This window comes from Entelurus aequoreus, linkage group LG20, assembly GCF_033978785.1.
Source record: "Entelurus aequoreus isolate RoL-2023_Sb linkage group LG20, RoL_Eaeq_v1.1, whole genome shotgun sequence".
NCBI lineage: Eukaryota > Metazoa > Chordata > Actinopteri > Syngnathiformes > Syngnathidae > Entelurus > Entelurus aequoreus.
Window position 1 is genome coordinate 2682863 of NC_084750.1, and position 15000 is coordinate 2697862.

At 36.9% G+C, this 15000-nt stretch overlaps 1 protein-coding gene across 8 annotated transcripts in view; it reads left to right on the forward strand.

Annotated features, from left to right (window-relative positions):
• ntrk1 (neurotrophic tyrosine kinase, receptor, type 1) overlaps positions 1 to 15000 on the forward strand; it is a 294126-nt gene that overhangs the window by 2706 nt on the left and 276420 nt on the right. For 7 of the 8 annotated variants that reach the window (XM_062029188.1, XM_062029191.1, XM_062029186.1 and 4 more), the window contains exon 2: positions 7012 to 7186. The gene's annotated coding sequence lies outside the window, so the exon portion shown is untranslated. Of the gene's footprint in view, positions 1 to 7011; positions 7187 to 13594; positions 13774 to 15000 lie in introns of those variants that run through there. The other variant, XM_062029189.1, reaches the window with a different exon arrangement.

Below are 15000 nucleotides of genomic sequence, written 5' to 3' on the forward strand. Positions count from 1 at the left end.
CTACATGCGCTATGAATACGCACTGCTGATTGGCTGATAATGCTTCGTGTGTACCAATCAGATGGTTGTGTGGGTGGGACAATGCTGCGTGTGTACCAATCAGATGGTTGTATGGGTGGGACAATGCTGCGTGCTGAGACAGAGGCAGAGGAGCAAAGCAACTTGTTAAGACTTTAGCAGCTAAAGTTAGCTTTAGCTTAGAAACTCGTTCGGTACACCCCCGTACCGAACCGAAAGCCCCGTACCGAAACGGTTCAATACAAAACACATACCGTTACACCCCTAGCAGATACAAATGACACATTCATGTTTTTGTGTAATGATGACAACGTATGCTAACGCGGACGATTGACTAGTTGATGGTTGATGGTTTTCTTTTCAAATGTTCGTTCATAGCCGTTGTGCTGCTATGATAGGCCATTTACGCTCGACACAGTGTGCATACAACAACATTATTAGGCTGTGTAATGAAATACTCCCACACTTTTGACGACTTTTGGCGTGCGTTTTTCCCCTCGCTCGCACAGTCTGCTTTGCGCTCCGCCATGACGGTAGTGTGACGTAATTATGCGACGCGTCGACACACAAAAACGGCGTCGACGTATTTACATAACCGATGACGTCGACTACGTCGACGCGTCGTTTCAGCCTTAGTTCTAACTTCATGGCTAAATTGCTATGTCCGCGTTCCTCTCTTCGTCTCTGGCTTTCAAACTGGATACAAGAGGGTTCACTCTGTGCGTCACTCTCAGCCCCCCGAGTATGTTTATTTGACAGTAGAATTACATGGCCAGAGTGAAGCATCTTGTCAGCCATCCCCAATCAGAATACACGGACTTCGCCTCGCTAGCCGAGAGATTATAGCTAGTGAGGAACATGGATAAATACCAATAAAATATAATTATAAAGCCAAATGTTTCTTTGTGGGAATATTTCATCTTCAAACTAAATGAGCAATATGAGCCCATCAGCACGGATGCTGTGATGGCGTTGTCAACAAAGAAGACAACAAAACAAACCACCTGACCCAGTTTTTCCAACTGTGTAAAAACTGCCCTTGAAGATGTTCAATATTTAATTGAGATGCAATTTTACTAACAGAGATTGAGATTCCATTTCATGTTTGTTTACTTATTTAGGATAATGAAGTTATTGACCTTCCAATTACAATGGTGGAAATACTACATTTATTATGTTTGAAAGACTTATTTGCAGTATCATTATTATATATTAGAGTTGCATTACTGCATAATTTGGCCACAGTTAATGTAAACTTTTCAACATTGTCTTTGTCAAATGCTTATAATTTTTTTTCTGTACAGACATAGTACGCTTTTGATTATAAATAACGACGTGATGTGGGACATGGGCATTAAATGAGTTTTTCCATCCTGATGTGGACCAAATCTGATGCCAAGTTGTAAGATTTGAAGCACTTTAGGACTATCTCAAACTTGTCTTTTCTAAAATAAATCTGTACAGCAGATGTAGATAATGTACATCAACAATGTGATTTGTCTGAGTGGCTGGACAGGACAGGACGGTGTGAAAGAAAAAGTAAACGGAGCCATAGTCACACTAAAGGTGTACTCACTTTAGCCACCAGATGGCGGTGTTGCAGCATTACATGATTTCTGTTTACTCCTGTTTAATGTGTGTGTGTGTGAGTTAGCGATATATATTTACGTTTTGATTCTGTGCCCTGCTAAATCTTTTTTAAAGTAGTATTTTCATGTGTATGGAATATGTTCATGGCCAGTAGATAAATAAGGTATTGTTTTTCTTTTGGTGAAGTCATATGTTCTGTCTTGTCCAAGACTACATTTACACAGATTGATTGATTGAAACTTTTATTAGTAGATTGCACAGTACAGTACATATTCCGTACCATTGACCACTAAATGGTAACACTCGAATAAGTTTTTCAACTTGTTTAAGTCGGGGCCCACGTTAATCAATTCATGGTACAAATATATACTATCAGCATAATACAGTCATCACACAAGTTAATCATCAGAGTATGTACATTGAATTATTTACATTATTTACAATCCGGGGGGTGGGATGTGGAGGGGGTTGGGGCGGGGGGCTTAGATTGGGTTGCTATCAGCATACTTCAGTCATCAACAATAGTATTATCTGAGAAATGGTCATTGTAACAGTGTAGGTCTCACTTGGTAGGATATGTACAGCGAGCGGTGAACATAGTGAGCTCAGAAAGCATAAGAACAAGTATATACATTTGATTATTTACAATCCGGGGAGGTGGGATGTGGAAGGGGGAGGGTTTTAGTCTAGGGTTGTAGTTGCCTGGAGGTGTTTTTTTAGTGAGGTTTTGAAGGAGGATAGAGATGCACTTTCTTTTACACCTGTTGGGAGTGCATTCCACATTGATGTGGCATAGAAGGAGAATGAGTTAAGACCTTTGTTAGATTGGAATCTGGGTTTAACGTGGTTTGTGGAGCTCCCCCTGGTGTTGTGGTTATGGCGGTCATTTACGTTGTGTATCAGGGAGGTGTAGCGAAATTTATAGACTAGGCTCAGTGCAAGTTGTTTTACTCTGTCCTCCACCCTGAGCCAGCCCACTTTGGAGAAGTGAATTGGATTGAGGTGTGATCTGGGGTGGAGGTCTAGAAGTAACCTGACTAGCTTGTTCTGGGATGTTTGGAGTCTAGATTTGAGGGTTTTGGAGGGCCTGGGGTACCAGGAGGTGCATGCGTAATCGAAAAAGGGTTGAATGAGAGTTCCCGCTAGAATCTTCATGGTGCTTTTGTTGACCAGAGAGGAGATTCTGTAGAGAAATCTTGTTCGTTGGTTGACCTTTTTGATTACCGTGGTTGCCATTTTATCACATGAAAGATTATCCTCTAGAATGAACCTAGGTAGGTGACTTCATCTTTCCTGGTGATAAAAATGTCATCCACTTTAATATTGAAGTCACTGACTTTCTTAAGGTTGATTTGGGACCCAAATAGGATGGATTCCGTTTTACCGTGTCAAAGTGGCCCAAATCGGCCCAAAATGTTTCCCCCAGCTGACTGTTTGCACTGCAAGTAAAATGTGATATTTATCAGACTCCAGTGTAAACGCGCACAGGTCCCAATGTGGCCTCGACGTCACTGGCATGCGCAGTTCGAAAAAGTGAAGCCAAAGGAATTTTCCGTAAATGAACAAGGAAGTGGCTACTACTACAAAATAAATTAAAAGTCGCTACCATAGATATGGTCACCACACCCTTAAAATTAGTGTTATTTTCCCTGAAAATAAATAAAAGTAATACAATGGATGAATGGATGTAAATAGTGTAATATATTTGGGAGTGTTGTAATCTTTTTATTACTGTTAAGTAGAGGAGACACGGACATCAGCATACATCTACGTTAGCTTTATTTTTCATCTCACTTCTAAGCAAATGCACCACAGTGTAATTCCAGTCTTTCAACAATTGCTATTTCTTCGGAAGAAAAATGTAAAATAGACTTTGCTCATGACTATTTACATTGTAGATTGTCACTGAAGGCATCAAAACTATGAGTGAACACATGTGGGGTGAAATAATAACTGAAAACATGTTTTATATTCTAGTTTCTTCAAAATAGCCACCCTTTGCTCTGATTACTGCTTTGCACACTCTTGGCATTCTCTCGATGAGCTTCAAGCACACCTGTGAATTGAAAACCATTTCAGGTGACTACCTCTTGAAGCTTACAACCATTTGAAATACTTTCGACAGTTCAAGACTTACAATAATTTGAAAATAGCACTGCACGCTGACGTCTACGGTCTAAAAAAATGATTTGTAAACGTCCTACAGGCTGTAATTTGCCGAGGTCTGAGCCACACATACGTCTATCTACACAAGTCTTGTATTTGCACCTTTACCCAGATCCTCACCAACAGCACTCTAACTATGAAGCAGCCTTACAGTTTGGTGGAAAGTGCCGACGCATTAATTAGTGCTGTCAAATGGACTTTTAACCACTGGCGTCCTCTGTAAATAAATGATAAATGGGTTATACTTGTATAGCGCTTTTCTACCTTCAAGGTACTCAAAGCGCTTTGACAGTACTTCCACATTTACCCATTCACACACACATTCACACACTGATGGCGGGAGCTGCCATGCAAGGCGCTAACCAGCAGCCATCAGAGGCAAAGGGTGAAGTGTCTTGCCCAAGGACACAACGGACGTGACTAGGAAGGTAGAAGGTGGTAGTAAAAATTGGTGTTCTTTCCCCCCAAAAATGTCTGACTAGCAAAAGAAAAACGGAGTCTGATCCTCGGGAGGTTTTGTGGAAAAGGCCATGAGAACACGGCAGTGCTACTGTATGTTTCGCAGCTGTGTGCGATGCACTTCATCAATAATACAAATACGTGAAGACACACACTTACACACGGTCAGCAGCCAACAGGATGATGTCATCTCCGGTTTTTGATAGCGATTACTGTGATTCACTCACCCTGGGAGTAGTAAGTGAAAGAACCGTAAGGTCAGAGTATCCGGTGTGTGTCACGTTTGTTCCGAGGTTTTAAAGCCCCACTTAAGAACTTTCAGTTTTGGTTGACTTTGGCGGCGCCAGTGGACCAAAGCGGTAGTGTTTTGCCAGAATAAGGCCACATTTCCCATGAGCATTTGGCCGCACTATAAAATATCCAAATATGCGGGGCCAATTTTGATATTCTTTATTTTCAAAACCAATATAGATTTTTTTTTTTTTTTACTTCGGGCTCTCCTTAAGTTTGGCCCCAGTGACCAGGAAAGGTCTGTCATAAAAATGTTAAAAACAAGACATATATATATATTTTAATTTTTTTTCAACGCTTAAATGTCTTGATCAACTTCATATCCATCTGTCGATGGATATGATTTATATATGTGTGTATGTATACATATATGTTTATGTATGTATGCATGTGTAAATATGTAGTATATATTAGTGGTGTCCCGATACCAATATTTTGGTACCGGTACAAAAATTATTTCGATACTTTTCGGTACTTTAAGATACTTTTCTAAATAAAGGGGACCACAAAAAATGGCATCATTGGCTTTATTTGAACAAAAAATCTTACGGTACATTAAACATATGTTTCTTATTGCAAGTTTGTCCTTAAATAGAATAGTGAACATACTGGACATCTTTTCTTTTAGTAGTAAGTACGCAAACAAAGGCTCCTAATAAGTCTGCTGATGTATGCAGTAACATATTGTGTCATTTTCCATTCTATTATTTTGTCAAATTTATGAAGGACAAGTGGTAGAAAATGAATTATTTATCTACTTGTTCATTTACTGTTAATATCTGTTTACTTTCTCTTTTAACATTTTCTATATATACTTCTGTTAGAATTTAATAATCATTTATTCTTCTGTTGTTTGGATGCTTTGCATTAGTTTTGGATGATAGCACACATTTGGGTATCAATCCGATACCAAGTCGTTACAGGATCATACATTGGTCCTATTTAGAGATGTCCGATAATATCGGTCTGCCGATATTATCGGCCGATAAATGCGTTAAAATGTAATATCGGAAATTATCGGTATCGTTTTTTAAAATTATCAGTATCGTTTTTTTTTGTTGTTTTTTTAATTAAATCCACATAAAAAACACAAGATACACTTACAATTAGTGCACCAACCCAAAAAACCTCCCTCCCCCATTTACACTCATTTACACTCATTCACACAAAAGGGTTGTTTCTTTCTGTTATTAATATTCTGGTTCCTACATTATATATCAATATATATCAATACAGTCTGCAAGGGATACAGTCCGTAAGCACACATGATTGTGCGTGCTGCTGGTCCACTAATAATACTAACCTTTAACAGTTAATTTTACAAATTTTCATTAATTACTAGTTTCTATGTAACTGTTTTTATATTGTTTTACTTTCTTTTTTATTCAAGAAAATGTTTTTAATTTATTTATCTTATTTTATTTGATTAATTTTTTTTTAGAAAGTACCTTATCTTCACCATACCTGGTTGTCCAAATTAGGCATAATAATGTGTTAATTCCACGACTGTATATATCGGTTGATATCGGTATCGGTTGATATCTGTATCGGTAATTAAAGAGTTGGACAATATCGGCATATCGGATATCGGCAAAAAGCCATTATCGGACATCCCTAGTCCTATTCAAAGTCCTCATGTGTCCAGGGACATATTTCCTGAGTTTGTAAACATAGTATAACTTTTTTAAAAACAAAAGAAGATTGATGTAATAATGGTAGTATCGATCAGATACGCTCCTGTACTCGGTATCATTACAGTGGATGTTAGGTGTCGATCCACCAATGGCGTTTGTTTACATTGTGACGCCGGTGAGCTACGGTGTGTAGTGAAGCATGTTTAGCTATTCCTCGTCCTGCAGGGATGATACTTGTAAGAAACTTACTTTATTTGTCCCCATGGAGGCGGGGATTAGTAATTTAGAAAAAGCTAAAACACTGCAGACAGCGGATGAACTTTAGCCGCTAGCTAGCTAGCCAGCCATGTCTTAAAGCACCTCTTCTGGTGGACGTTTCAGTCAGTGTTATAACTTCACTTTTATTGTTAGTTTTTAAGCCAAAATGCGTCCTTCTCAATTTTCTGTCTACACACATTGTCTGTTTGTAAGTACTCCGTGATTGTGCGCTGCCGAACACGCTCGTCTGCTCGTAAACCAGCAATGACACGACGTGACAATGACGGGGGTACGGGGGAGTGGGGGACGGGTGGTGGACTGGTACTTTTCAGAGGCGGTATAGTACCGAATTTGATTCATTAGTATCGCGGTACTATACTAATACCTGTATACCGTACAACCCTAATATACATATGTATGTTTGTATATCTGTGTGTATGTATGTATGTGTGTATATATGTATGTGTGTATATATATATATATATATATATATATATATATATATATATATATATATATATATATATATATAAACAGAATAGAATAATTTACTTCATCCCTTCCATGTTTCTGACCATACACTCCTGTTCTACAGCGCTTACGTGTAGGAAGCCGCGCCAAGATCCTGCCTGTGGTGCAGCAGGTCTTAGGTCCAGGATATCATCAAGACTTTCATGGCCAACATGGAGCAGCAGCTCAAACCTCTGAGCGACAACTTCCTCGCTCAGGTCGAAGCCCTCACTGACCTGATAGAGACCTTCTCCAAGCAGGTGAGGGACCAGACCAAGGCCCTGTTTCCCCTCAGTGCGCGCACTTAGATCACAATGGGTTTAGAGTCACCAGCATTCTTCTTCTTCTCTTTCTTCTTCTCCTTCTTTTCCTCCTCCTTCTTCTTCTTCTCATTCTTTTTCTTCTTCTTTTTTTCTTCTTTTTCTCCTCCTCCTTCTTATTCTTATTCTTTTCCTTCTCCCTCTCCTACTCCTTCTTTTTCATCTCCTTCTTCTTCTCCTTCTTCTTCTCCTTCTTCGTTGTCTTCTTCTTCTTCTTCACCTTGTTCTTCTTTTCCTTCCCCTTCTTTTTCTTCTTTTTCTTTGTCTTTTTCGTCGTCTTCTTCTTCTTCACCTTCTTCTTATTCCTTGCCTTTGTGTTCTTCTTTTTCTTTGTCTTCTTCTTGTCTTTCTTCTTCTTCTCCTTCTCCTTCTCTTTTTTTCTCCTTCGTCTCTTTCTTTTTCTCTGCCTTCTTCTCTTTCTCATTTTCCTTTTCCTTCTTTTTTCTCTTTTATTCTATTCCTCCTCCTTCTTCTCATCCTCATCCTCCTTTATTGCTTCAACACAAAACGATCATAATAAATAGTAAAAAAAAGAAGATATATTTTTTCATCAATTTGTACATTTTATTTTTATAATATAATAAATGAAATCAACATCATTTTTTTCTTTCAAATATGCACCACAAAAAGAAAACATTTATTTATTTCAAGCACATCTTTATGTAAGAAAAATATTTCAAATAATCATAACATAAAGTAAATACTGTATACTCACTGTATATAAATTATTTAATAAATACAAATAAAGAACAATGTAAAAAATACATTTTGATGAATTCTGATGTTAAAAAATATGCCTATTAAAAAGCTAGGAAAAAGTAAAACAAATAAACATATATAGTAGGAATAATAATTTCTGTGCACAATACAAATTTAAATATCATTATATCCCGTAATCGCTACATTTTTAGTTGTTGCGCACAGTAAAAGTTTTGAAAAATAAACATATGGACAAATAAATAAACCAGTATAATAAATAAGAATGACAAAAAACAATAGATTTTTTGCGCTAGCAAGGCAGCTTTTAGGTATGATTCTTGGACAAAGCAAATAAAAAGTCCCTCTGCAAACAAAGCAGAAGAGCAATTAGCAGCAAAATAGCTCATTATTGTCAATCAATCCCTGAGCTGCTGAGGTATTGATCGGAGGAAAGAAAAGGTATGAAGAAGTGATGCAGTGCTGAGTCTCAGAGCGCTGAGGGAGACAATGACTTGTTGTCTGCTCGCTGACAAAACAACAAAATCACTAGTCTTCCACGCCGCCGCTGGACGCCTCCATCGTGAAGGTCTTCCTCCTCCTCCTCCTCCATTGTTTGTGTTGCCTCCAGCCTGCGCCAGATGAAGAATCTTGCCACAAAAATGTAACAAAACACTCCTTAAGCGCTTGATTGAAATGTACAGTGTGTGTCTTTGCGTGTGTGTCTTTGCGTGTGTGTCTTTGCGTGTGTGTCTGCGTGTGTGTCTGCGTGTGTGCGTGAGTGTCTACGTGTGTGCGTGCGCTTTATGTCAGCATCTTCAGCGCTCCAACCTTGGCTGAAGGCCGACTCGTGGCCTTCTCCTTCTCCTTGCAGATAAGATGAATACATGTTTTTCTTCTTGCAAACGCTTTACTGCACACTCACTCAGGGCCCGCTACATAATTTTCTATGGCCCGGCACATCATTTTCTATTACCTGCCACATCATTTTCTATTACCTGCCACATCATTTTATAAGGCTGGCACATCATTTTATATGGCCCCCCACATCATTTAAATGGCCCGCCACATCATTTTATATTACCCGCCACATAATTTATAAGGCCCACCACATCCTTTTATATGGCCCGCCACGTCATTTTGTATGGCCCGCTACATCATTTAAAATAGCCCGCCACATCATTTTGTATGACCCCCACGTCATTTTGTTTGGCCCGCCACGTCATTTCATAATGCCCGTCACATCACTTAAATGTCCCGCCACATCATTTTATATGGTTTGCCACAACATTTTAGATGGCCCGCCACGTCATTTTATATGGCCCGCCACGTCATTTTATATGGGTTGCCACGTCATTTAAAATGGCCCGCCACATTATTTTATGTTACCCACCACGTCATTTACATGGCCCACTCCACCATTTTATTTGGACTGCCACATCATTTTATATGGCCCGCGAATGGCTGAAAAAAATATACATCAATAAAGTACTTAAGAGTTTCTTACTAAAAGTATTTGTTCTTTCCATTTTGACAGAATAGAATATATGTGCTGCATGCAATTACATATTTTTTAAACCTAAACATTATCTAATAATTCAACAAACATATTATCATACATTTCCCCCCAAATTTTTGTAAATTAATATTTAAATACCTGCTTGACTTACAGTTTCAAAGCAAGTTACCCATCACATTTGAAAAAATTATAATATTAGATAATAGGTTTTAGGGTAAAATTCTGGCGACTGAGCTGACAGTTTTTAACCGGAAAATCCAGTGTTTTTACATGGCCTGCCAGATCATTTTTTACAGCATATTACCGCTAATGTAAATGGAAAAATATTACCACTGTTTTTTCGTGCAAAAATTCTAGCAATTGAGCTACCAGTTTTTTACCATAAAATAAACATGGTACTGTTTTTCTATTTCCAATAATACACCGGAAAAACAACAATTGTAGAATTTAAAAAACATTGATACTTTTCTTTTTATTCCATTTTCAGTAAAATGCGGTAAAGAAATCACGGTAAATTTGACTGTAAAATTCTGGTGACTGAGCTGACAGTTTTTTAATGTAAAATTTATGGTGTTTTTACAGCATATTACTGCAAATGGAAAAACTGTATCACAGTTTTTATGCAATAAAATTCTGGCAACCAAGCATCCAGTTTTTGTTACTGTAAAAAATGGTGGTAGAGTTTTTCTATTTACAGTAATACATTGGGGAAACAACAAACGTAGAATTTTACCGTTACATTTAAAAAAAAAAGTACAAAAAGTAAAAAAACAAAACATTCATTTTATTGTGAAATTCTGGCGCCTGAGCTGTCAGTTTTTTACTGTAAAATTTACAGATTAAATAGATGATTAATATAATTGGATATTAAGAGTATGTAAATGTTAATTTCTTACTTTTTTTGTTTTTACTTACGTGACAGCCTTCTTAAAGTTTTGTAATCAATCATAAATATCAAGCAGCTAAAATCCGCCAAATATGGATAAGTGTGGGGAGAGGAGAGTGTTTTGCATTTTTCCCATTCTATTTAAATGGGTGTCATTTTGAACTATGTGTTGTGCTTGGACTTTTTTTGTAATATCCACAAATTGAGCAGGTTGTGCTTTGTGCGACAATGTTTGTAGACTTTTTGCGTTGGCTGCATTTTTTTTTGTGTGTCATGACTAGGGAAGTTTGTTTGGATTGGGTCATACAAGTGAATGCTGTTCTGTGTTCACTTCAAACACAATTCATGGTCATTGACTTGAAGATGGCGGAAAAGTTGCAGGCTATTTAAATGGGTGTAATTTTGAACACAGTAATGTGTTGTGCTTGGACCTTTTTTCTAATGTGTATGTGCGACCATGTGTGTTGGCTTTTTGTGTTGTTTTTTTTGCGCCATGCGTGGGAAGGGGAAAGTTTGCATTGCGTCATAGCAGGGTTGTTCGGTATATCTGTACTAATAAAGTACCGCGATATTTGAAAAGTACCGGTACCGTTCTTTCATCTAAGTGGCGGTGACTACAGAGCCGAGGCACATGATGTTGAGTGTGTCAAAACGCACAAACAAAGTGCATTCAAGCAATAACATCGTGGTGGGGAAGATTGGCAAAAAAACCCGACAATTCTACTGGTTAATAGTGTGGAGGTATTTGGGCTTCAAAACCAACGGTAAAGGTGACTCTTTAAACAACGAAGCGCCGCAATTCAAGTGTTGCTTTGAAACACGCCTCGCCAAATGTGGCGATTAGTATTACCACCTTTGCTTCAAACTTAGGTAAACGTTTAAATAATAAGCATTCAGATCTGCACACGCAGTTATGAAGAGTGACAGGTAATAATGTACTTGTTACACCTGTCCTGCTGTTCGGCTCCCGTGCAGACCGTAGTAGAGGAGCACAGGGCAGACGTTCCCTTCAGTTCACTTTACCCAGCAATGGGTCTGCTGAGATCCACTTTCCAGTCAGAATTCGAGGCCGCCGATTTGTGACAATCTGGTTGTTTTATTATTAGTTTTGCAGGACACAACCGGACCCATTCATCACTTTACTGCGCAGCGCGTGCTCCATCCCTCTCTCTCTCTCTGTACTCGCCCACTCACTCACTGACATCACTTAGCCAACACGTTGCCATTCTCACAAACACATACTGTACACCAGGGGTCACCAACGCGGTGCCCGCGGGCACCAGGTAGCCCGTAAGGACCAGATGAGTAGCCCGCCGGCCTGTTCTAAAAATAGCTCAAATAGCAGCACTTACCAGTGAGCTGCCTCTATTTTTTTAATTTTATTTATTTACTAGCAAGCTGGTCTCGCTTTGCTCGACATTTTTAATTCTAAGAGAGACAAAACTCAAATAGAATTTGAAAATCCAAGAAAATATTTTAAAGACTTGGTCTTCACTTGTTTAAATAAATTCATTAATTTTTTTACTTTGCTTCTTATAACTTTCAGAAAGACAATTTTAGAGAAAAAATACAACCTTGAAAATGATTTTAGGATTTTTAAACACATATACCTTTTTACCTTTTAAATTCCTTCCTCTTCTTTCCTGACAATTTAAATCAATGTTCAAGTACATTTATTTTTTTTATTGTAAAGAATAATAAATCCATTTTAATTGAATTCTTCATTTTAGCTTCTGTTTTTTCGATGAAGAATATTTGTGAAATATTTCTTCAAACTTATTATGATTAAAATTCAAAAAAATTATTCTGGCAAATCTAGAAAATCTGTAGAATCAAATTTAAATCTTATTTCAAAGTCTTTTGAATTTCTTTTAAAATGTTTGTTCTGGAAAATCTAGAAGAAATAATGATTTGTCTTTGTTAGAAATATAGCTTGGTCAAATTTGTTATATATTCTAACAAAGTGTAGATTGGATTTTAACCTATTTAAAACATGTCATCAAAATTCTAAAATTGATCTTAATCAGGTAAAATTACTAATGATGTTCCATAAATTCTTTTTTTTATTTTTTCAAAAAGATTCGAATTAGCTAGTTTTTCTCTTCTTTTTTTCGGTTGAATTTTGAATGTTAAAGAGTCGAAATTGAAGATAAACTATGTTTCAAAATTGAATTGTCATTTTTTTGGTGTTTTTTCCTCTTTTAAACCGTTCAATTAAGTGTAAATATCATTAATTATTAATAATAACAGAGTTAAAGGTAAATTGAGCAAATTGGCTATTTCTGGCAATTTATTTAAGTGTGTATCAAACTGGTAGCCCTTCGCATTAATCAGTACCCAAGAAGTAGCTCTTGGTTTCAAAAAGGTTGGTGACCCCTGCTGTAGACTATTCTCATGAGTTAACTAGCTCCCTTGTTGTGCACATGTATGTACAAAATATGTAGATAAGTAGTTGCGCACACAGCTGCTTGGCTTGATGCCAAATATTAGCGCAGTTAAGACCGCCCAATTAGCGTCAACAAATGCAAGTAAAATGACTGAATTTGGTAACAAATTGCTACAATTTGTGTTTTACCTTTTAACAAATGTGTGTTTTACCTGCTACATGGCTTATATGAGTACATTTATCCATAGTTTTGTTTTTAGTACTTGCTAATAATTGTATTTTTCTTAAAGCACTGGCCAGGAGTGGCAACTATAAATCATGAAGCATTTAATATAATGTCAATAAAGCTTTTTATTATATTATAATCGAATCCTTGATTATGGTAGACTATATGTAATATGGAAAATTGTAAATTGTTCTTTGAGTTTAATGCCCTTTAATTTATATTATAACCTTCTAAAATAGTTTTTTGAGTGCAGTAGGACACATTTGTTTATTGTATTGCAAGATTTTCTGTTAAAATAAAGCTAAAATTTACACTTTTTCGTAGTTCCCTTTATTTGGAAAAATATCGAAAAGTATCCTTATACATTATACAAGGAGACAATGGGGTAAAAATGCAGCGTTCTGATTGGGTGAAAGCAGGGCTAAAACTGAAAGGGGTAAAATGGACCAAAATGTAACAAGCTTGCTTACGCACAAAAACGCCCTTTTTCAAGACTGACGTTGATGTGGAAGTGCACGCTCATGCCGCACGCCAACTTCCTGCTTCATGTACATAGCTACTTTCAATGGGATTTGCATATTTAAAGGGTGGGCGTGGTCCAGGACTGCCATGTCAAGCCAACTCCTGGGATCAATCACGTTGATTGCGATGTGACACAAAAATGGGCCTGAATTTGTTCGCACACTTTAATACATCTGAATCTTTATTGGCCTTTTCTGGATTTGAACGCACGTCCAGTTTTAGTAGGCCACGCTAATTGCACGAGGCCCCTGGAGAGCAGTGAAGCGTACGACGGTACTGCCGACTACAAACTGTAAGTTGCTACGTTTTTCCTACGCTTTGAACCCTGCAGCTTATAAAAACAGCGAGGCTAATTTATGGATTTTTCCTCGCCGACGGCCATAATGCAAACAAAAACAAGCAAATACACTGAATAAGTGTGTTATTGTTTGTGCTAAGGCGCCATCTTTTGGACGAGTTCGCCCACTGCAGGTGCTGCTGATGATGTTGAAAGATTCGGACCTCTGCACAAGACTCGCAAACATCGTGTGCTTGAAGTCCTCCTCGTAGACCAGGGGTGTCTAAACTTTTTCCACTGAGGGCCGCACACTGAAAAATCAAAGCAAGCGGGGGCCATTTATTTTAAAAACCAATACAATATATGTATAAAAAATATACATTTAGGCCTCCACTCAGGCTTGATCCCAGGGACCCCAAAGGGTTTTGGTAAAAAAAATATAAAAAATGTGTCGTTATTCAGTATTATTATTTGTATTATTATTCAAGTTTTAAATCTCTAGATCAGGGGTCACCAACCTTTTTGAAAGCAAGAGCTACTTCTTGGGTACTGATTAATGCGAAGGGCTACCAGTTTGATACACACTTAAATAAATTGCCAGAAATAGCCAATTTGCTCAATTTACCTTTAACTCTGTTATTATTAATAATGAATGATATTTACACTTAATTGAATGGTTTAAAAGAGGAGAAAACATGAAAAAAATTACAATTACATTTTGAAACATAGTTTGTCTTCAATTTCGACTCTTTAAAATTCAAAATTCAACCGAAAAAAAGAAGAGAAAAACTTTAAAAAAAAAAAATTGATGGAACATCATTAGTAATTTTTCCTGATTAAGATTCATTTTAGAATTTTGATGACATGTTTTAAATAGGTTAAAATCCAATCTACACTTTGTTAGAGTATTTAGCAAATTGGACCAAGCGATATTTTTAACAAAGACAAATGACTATATTTTCTAGATTTTCCAGAACAAAAATTTTAAAAAAAATTCAAAAGACTTTGAAATAAGATTTCAATTTGATTCTACAGATTTTCTGGATTTGCCAGAATAATTTTTTTGAATTTTAATCATAATAAGTTTGAAGAAATATTTCACGAATATTCTTCGTCGGAAAAATAGAAGCTAAAATGAAGAATTAAATTAAAATCTATTTATTATTCTTTACAATAATTTTTTTTTTTTTACTTGAACATTGATTTAAATTGTCAGGAAAGAAAAGGAAGGAATTTAAAAGG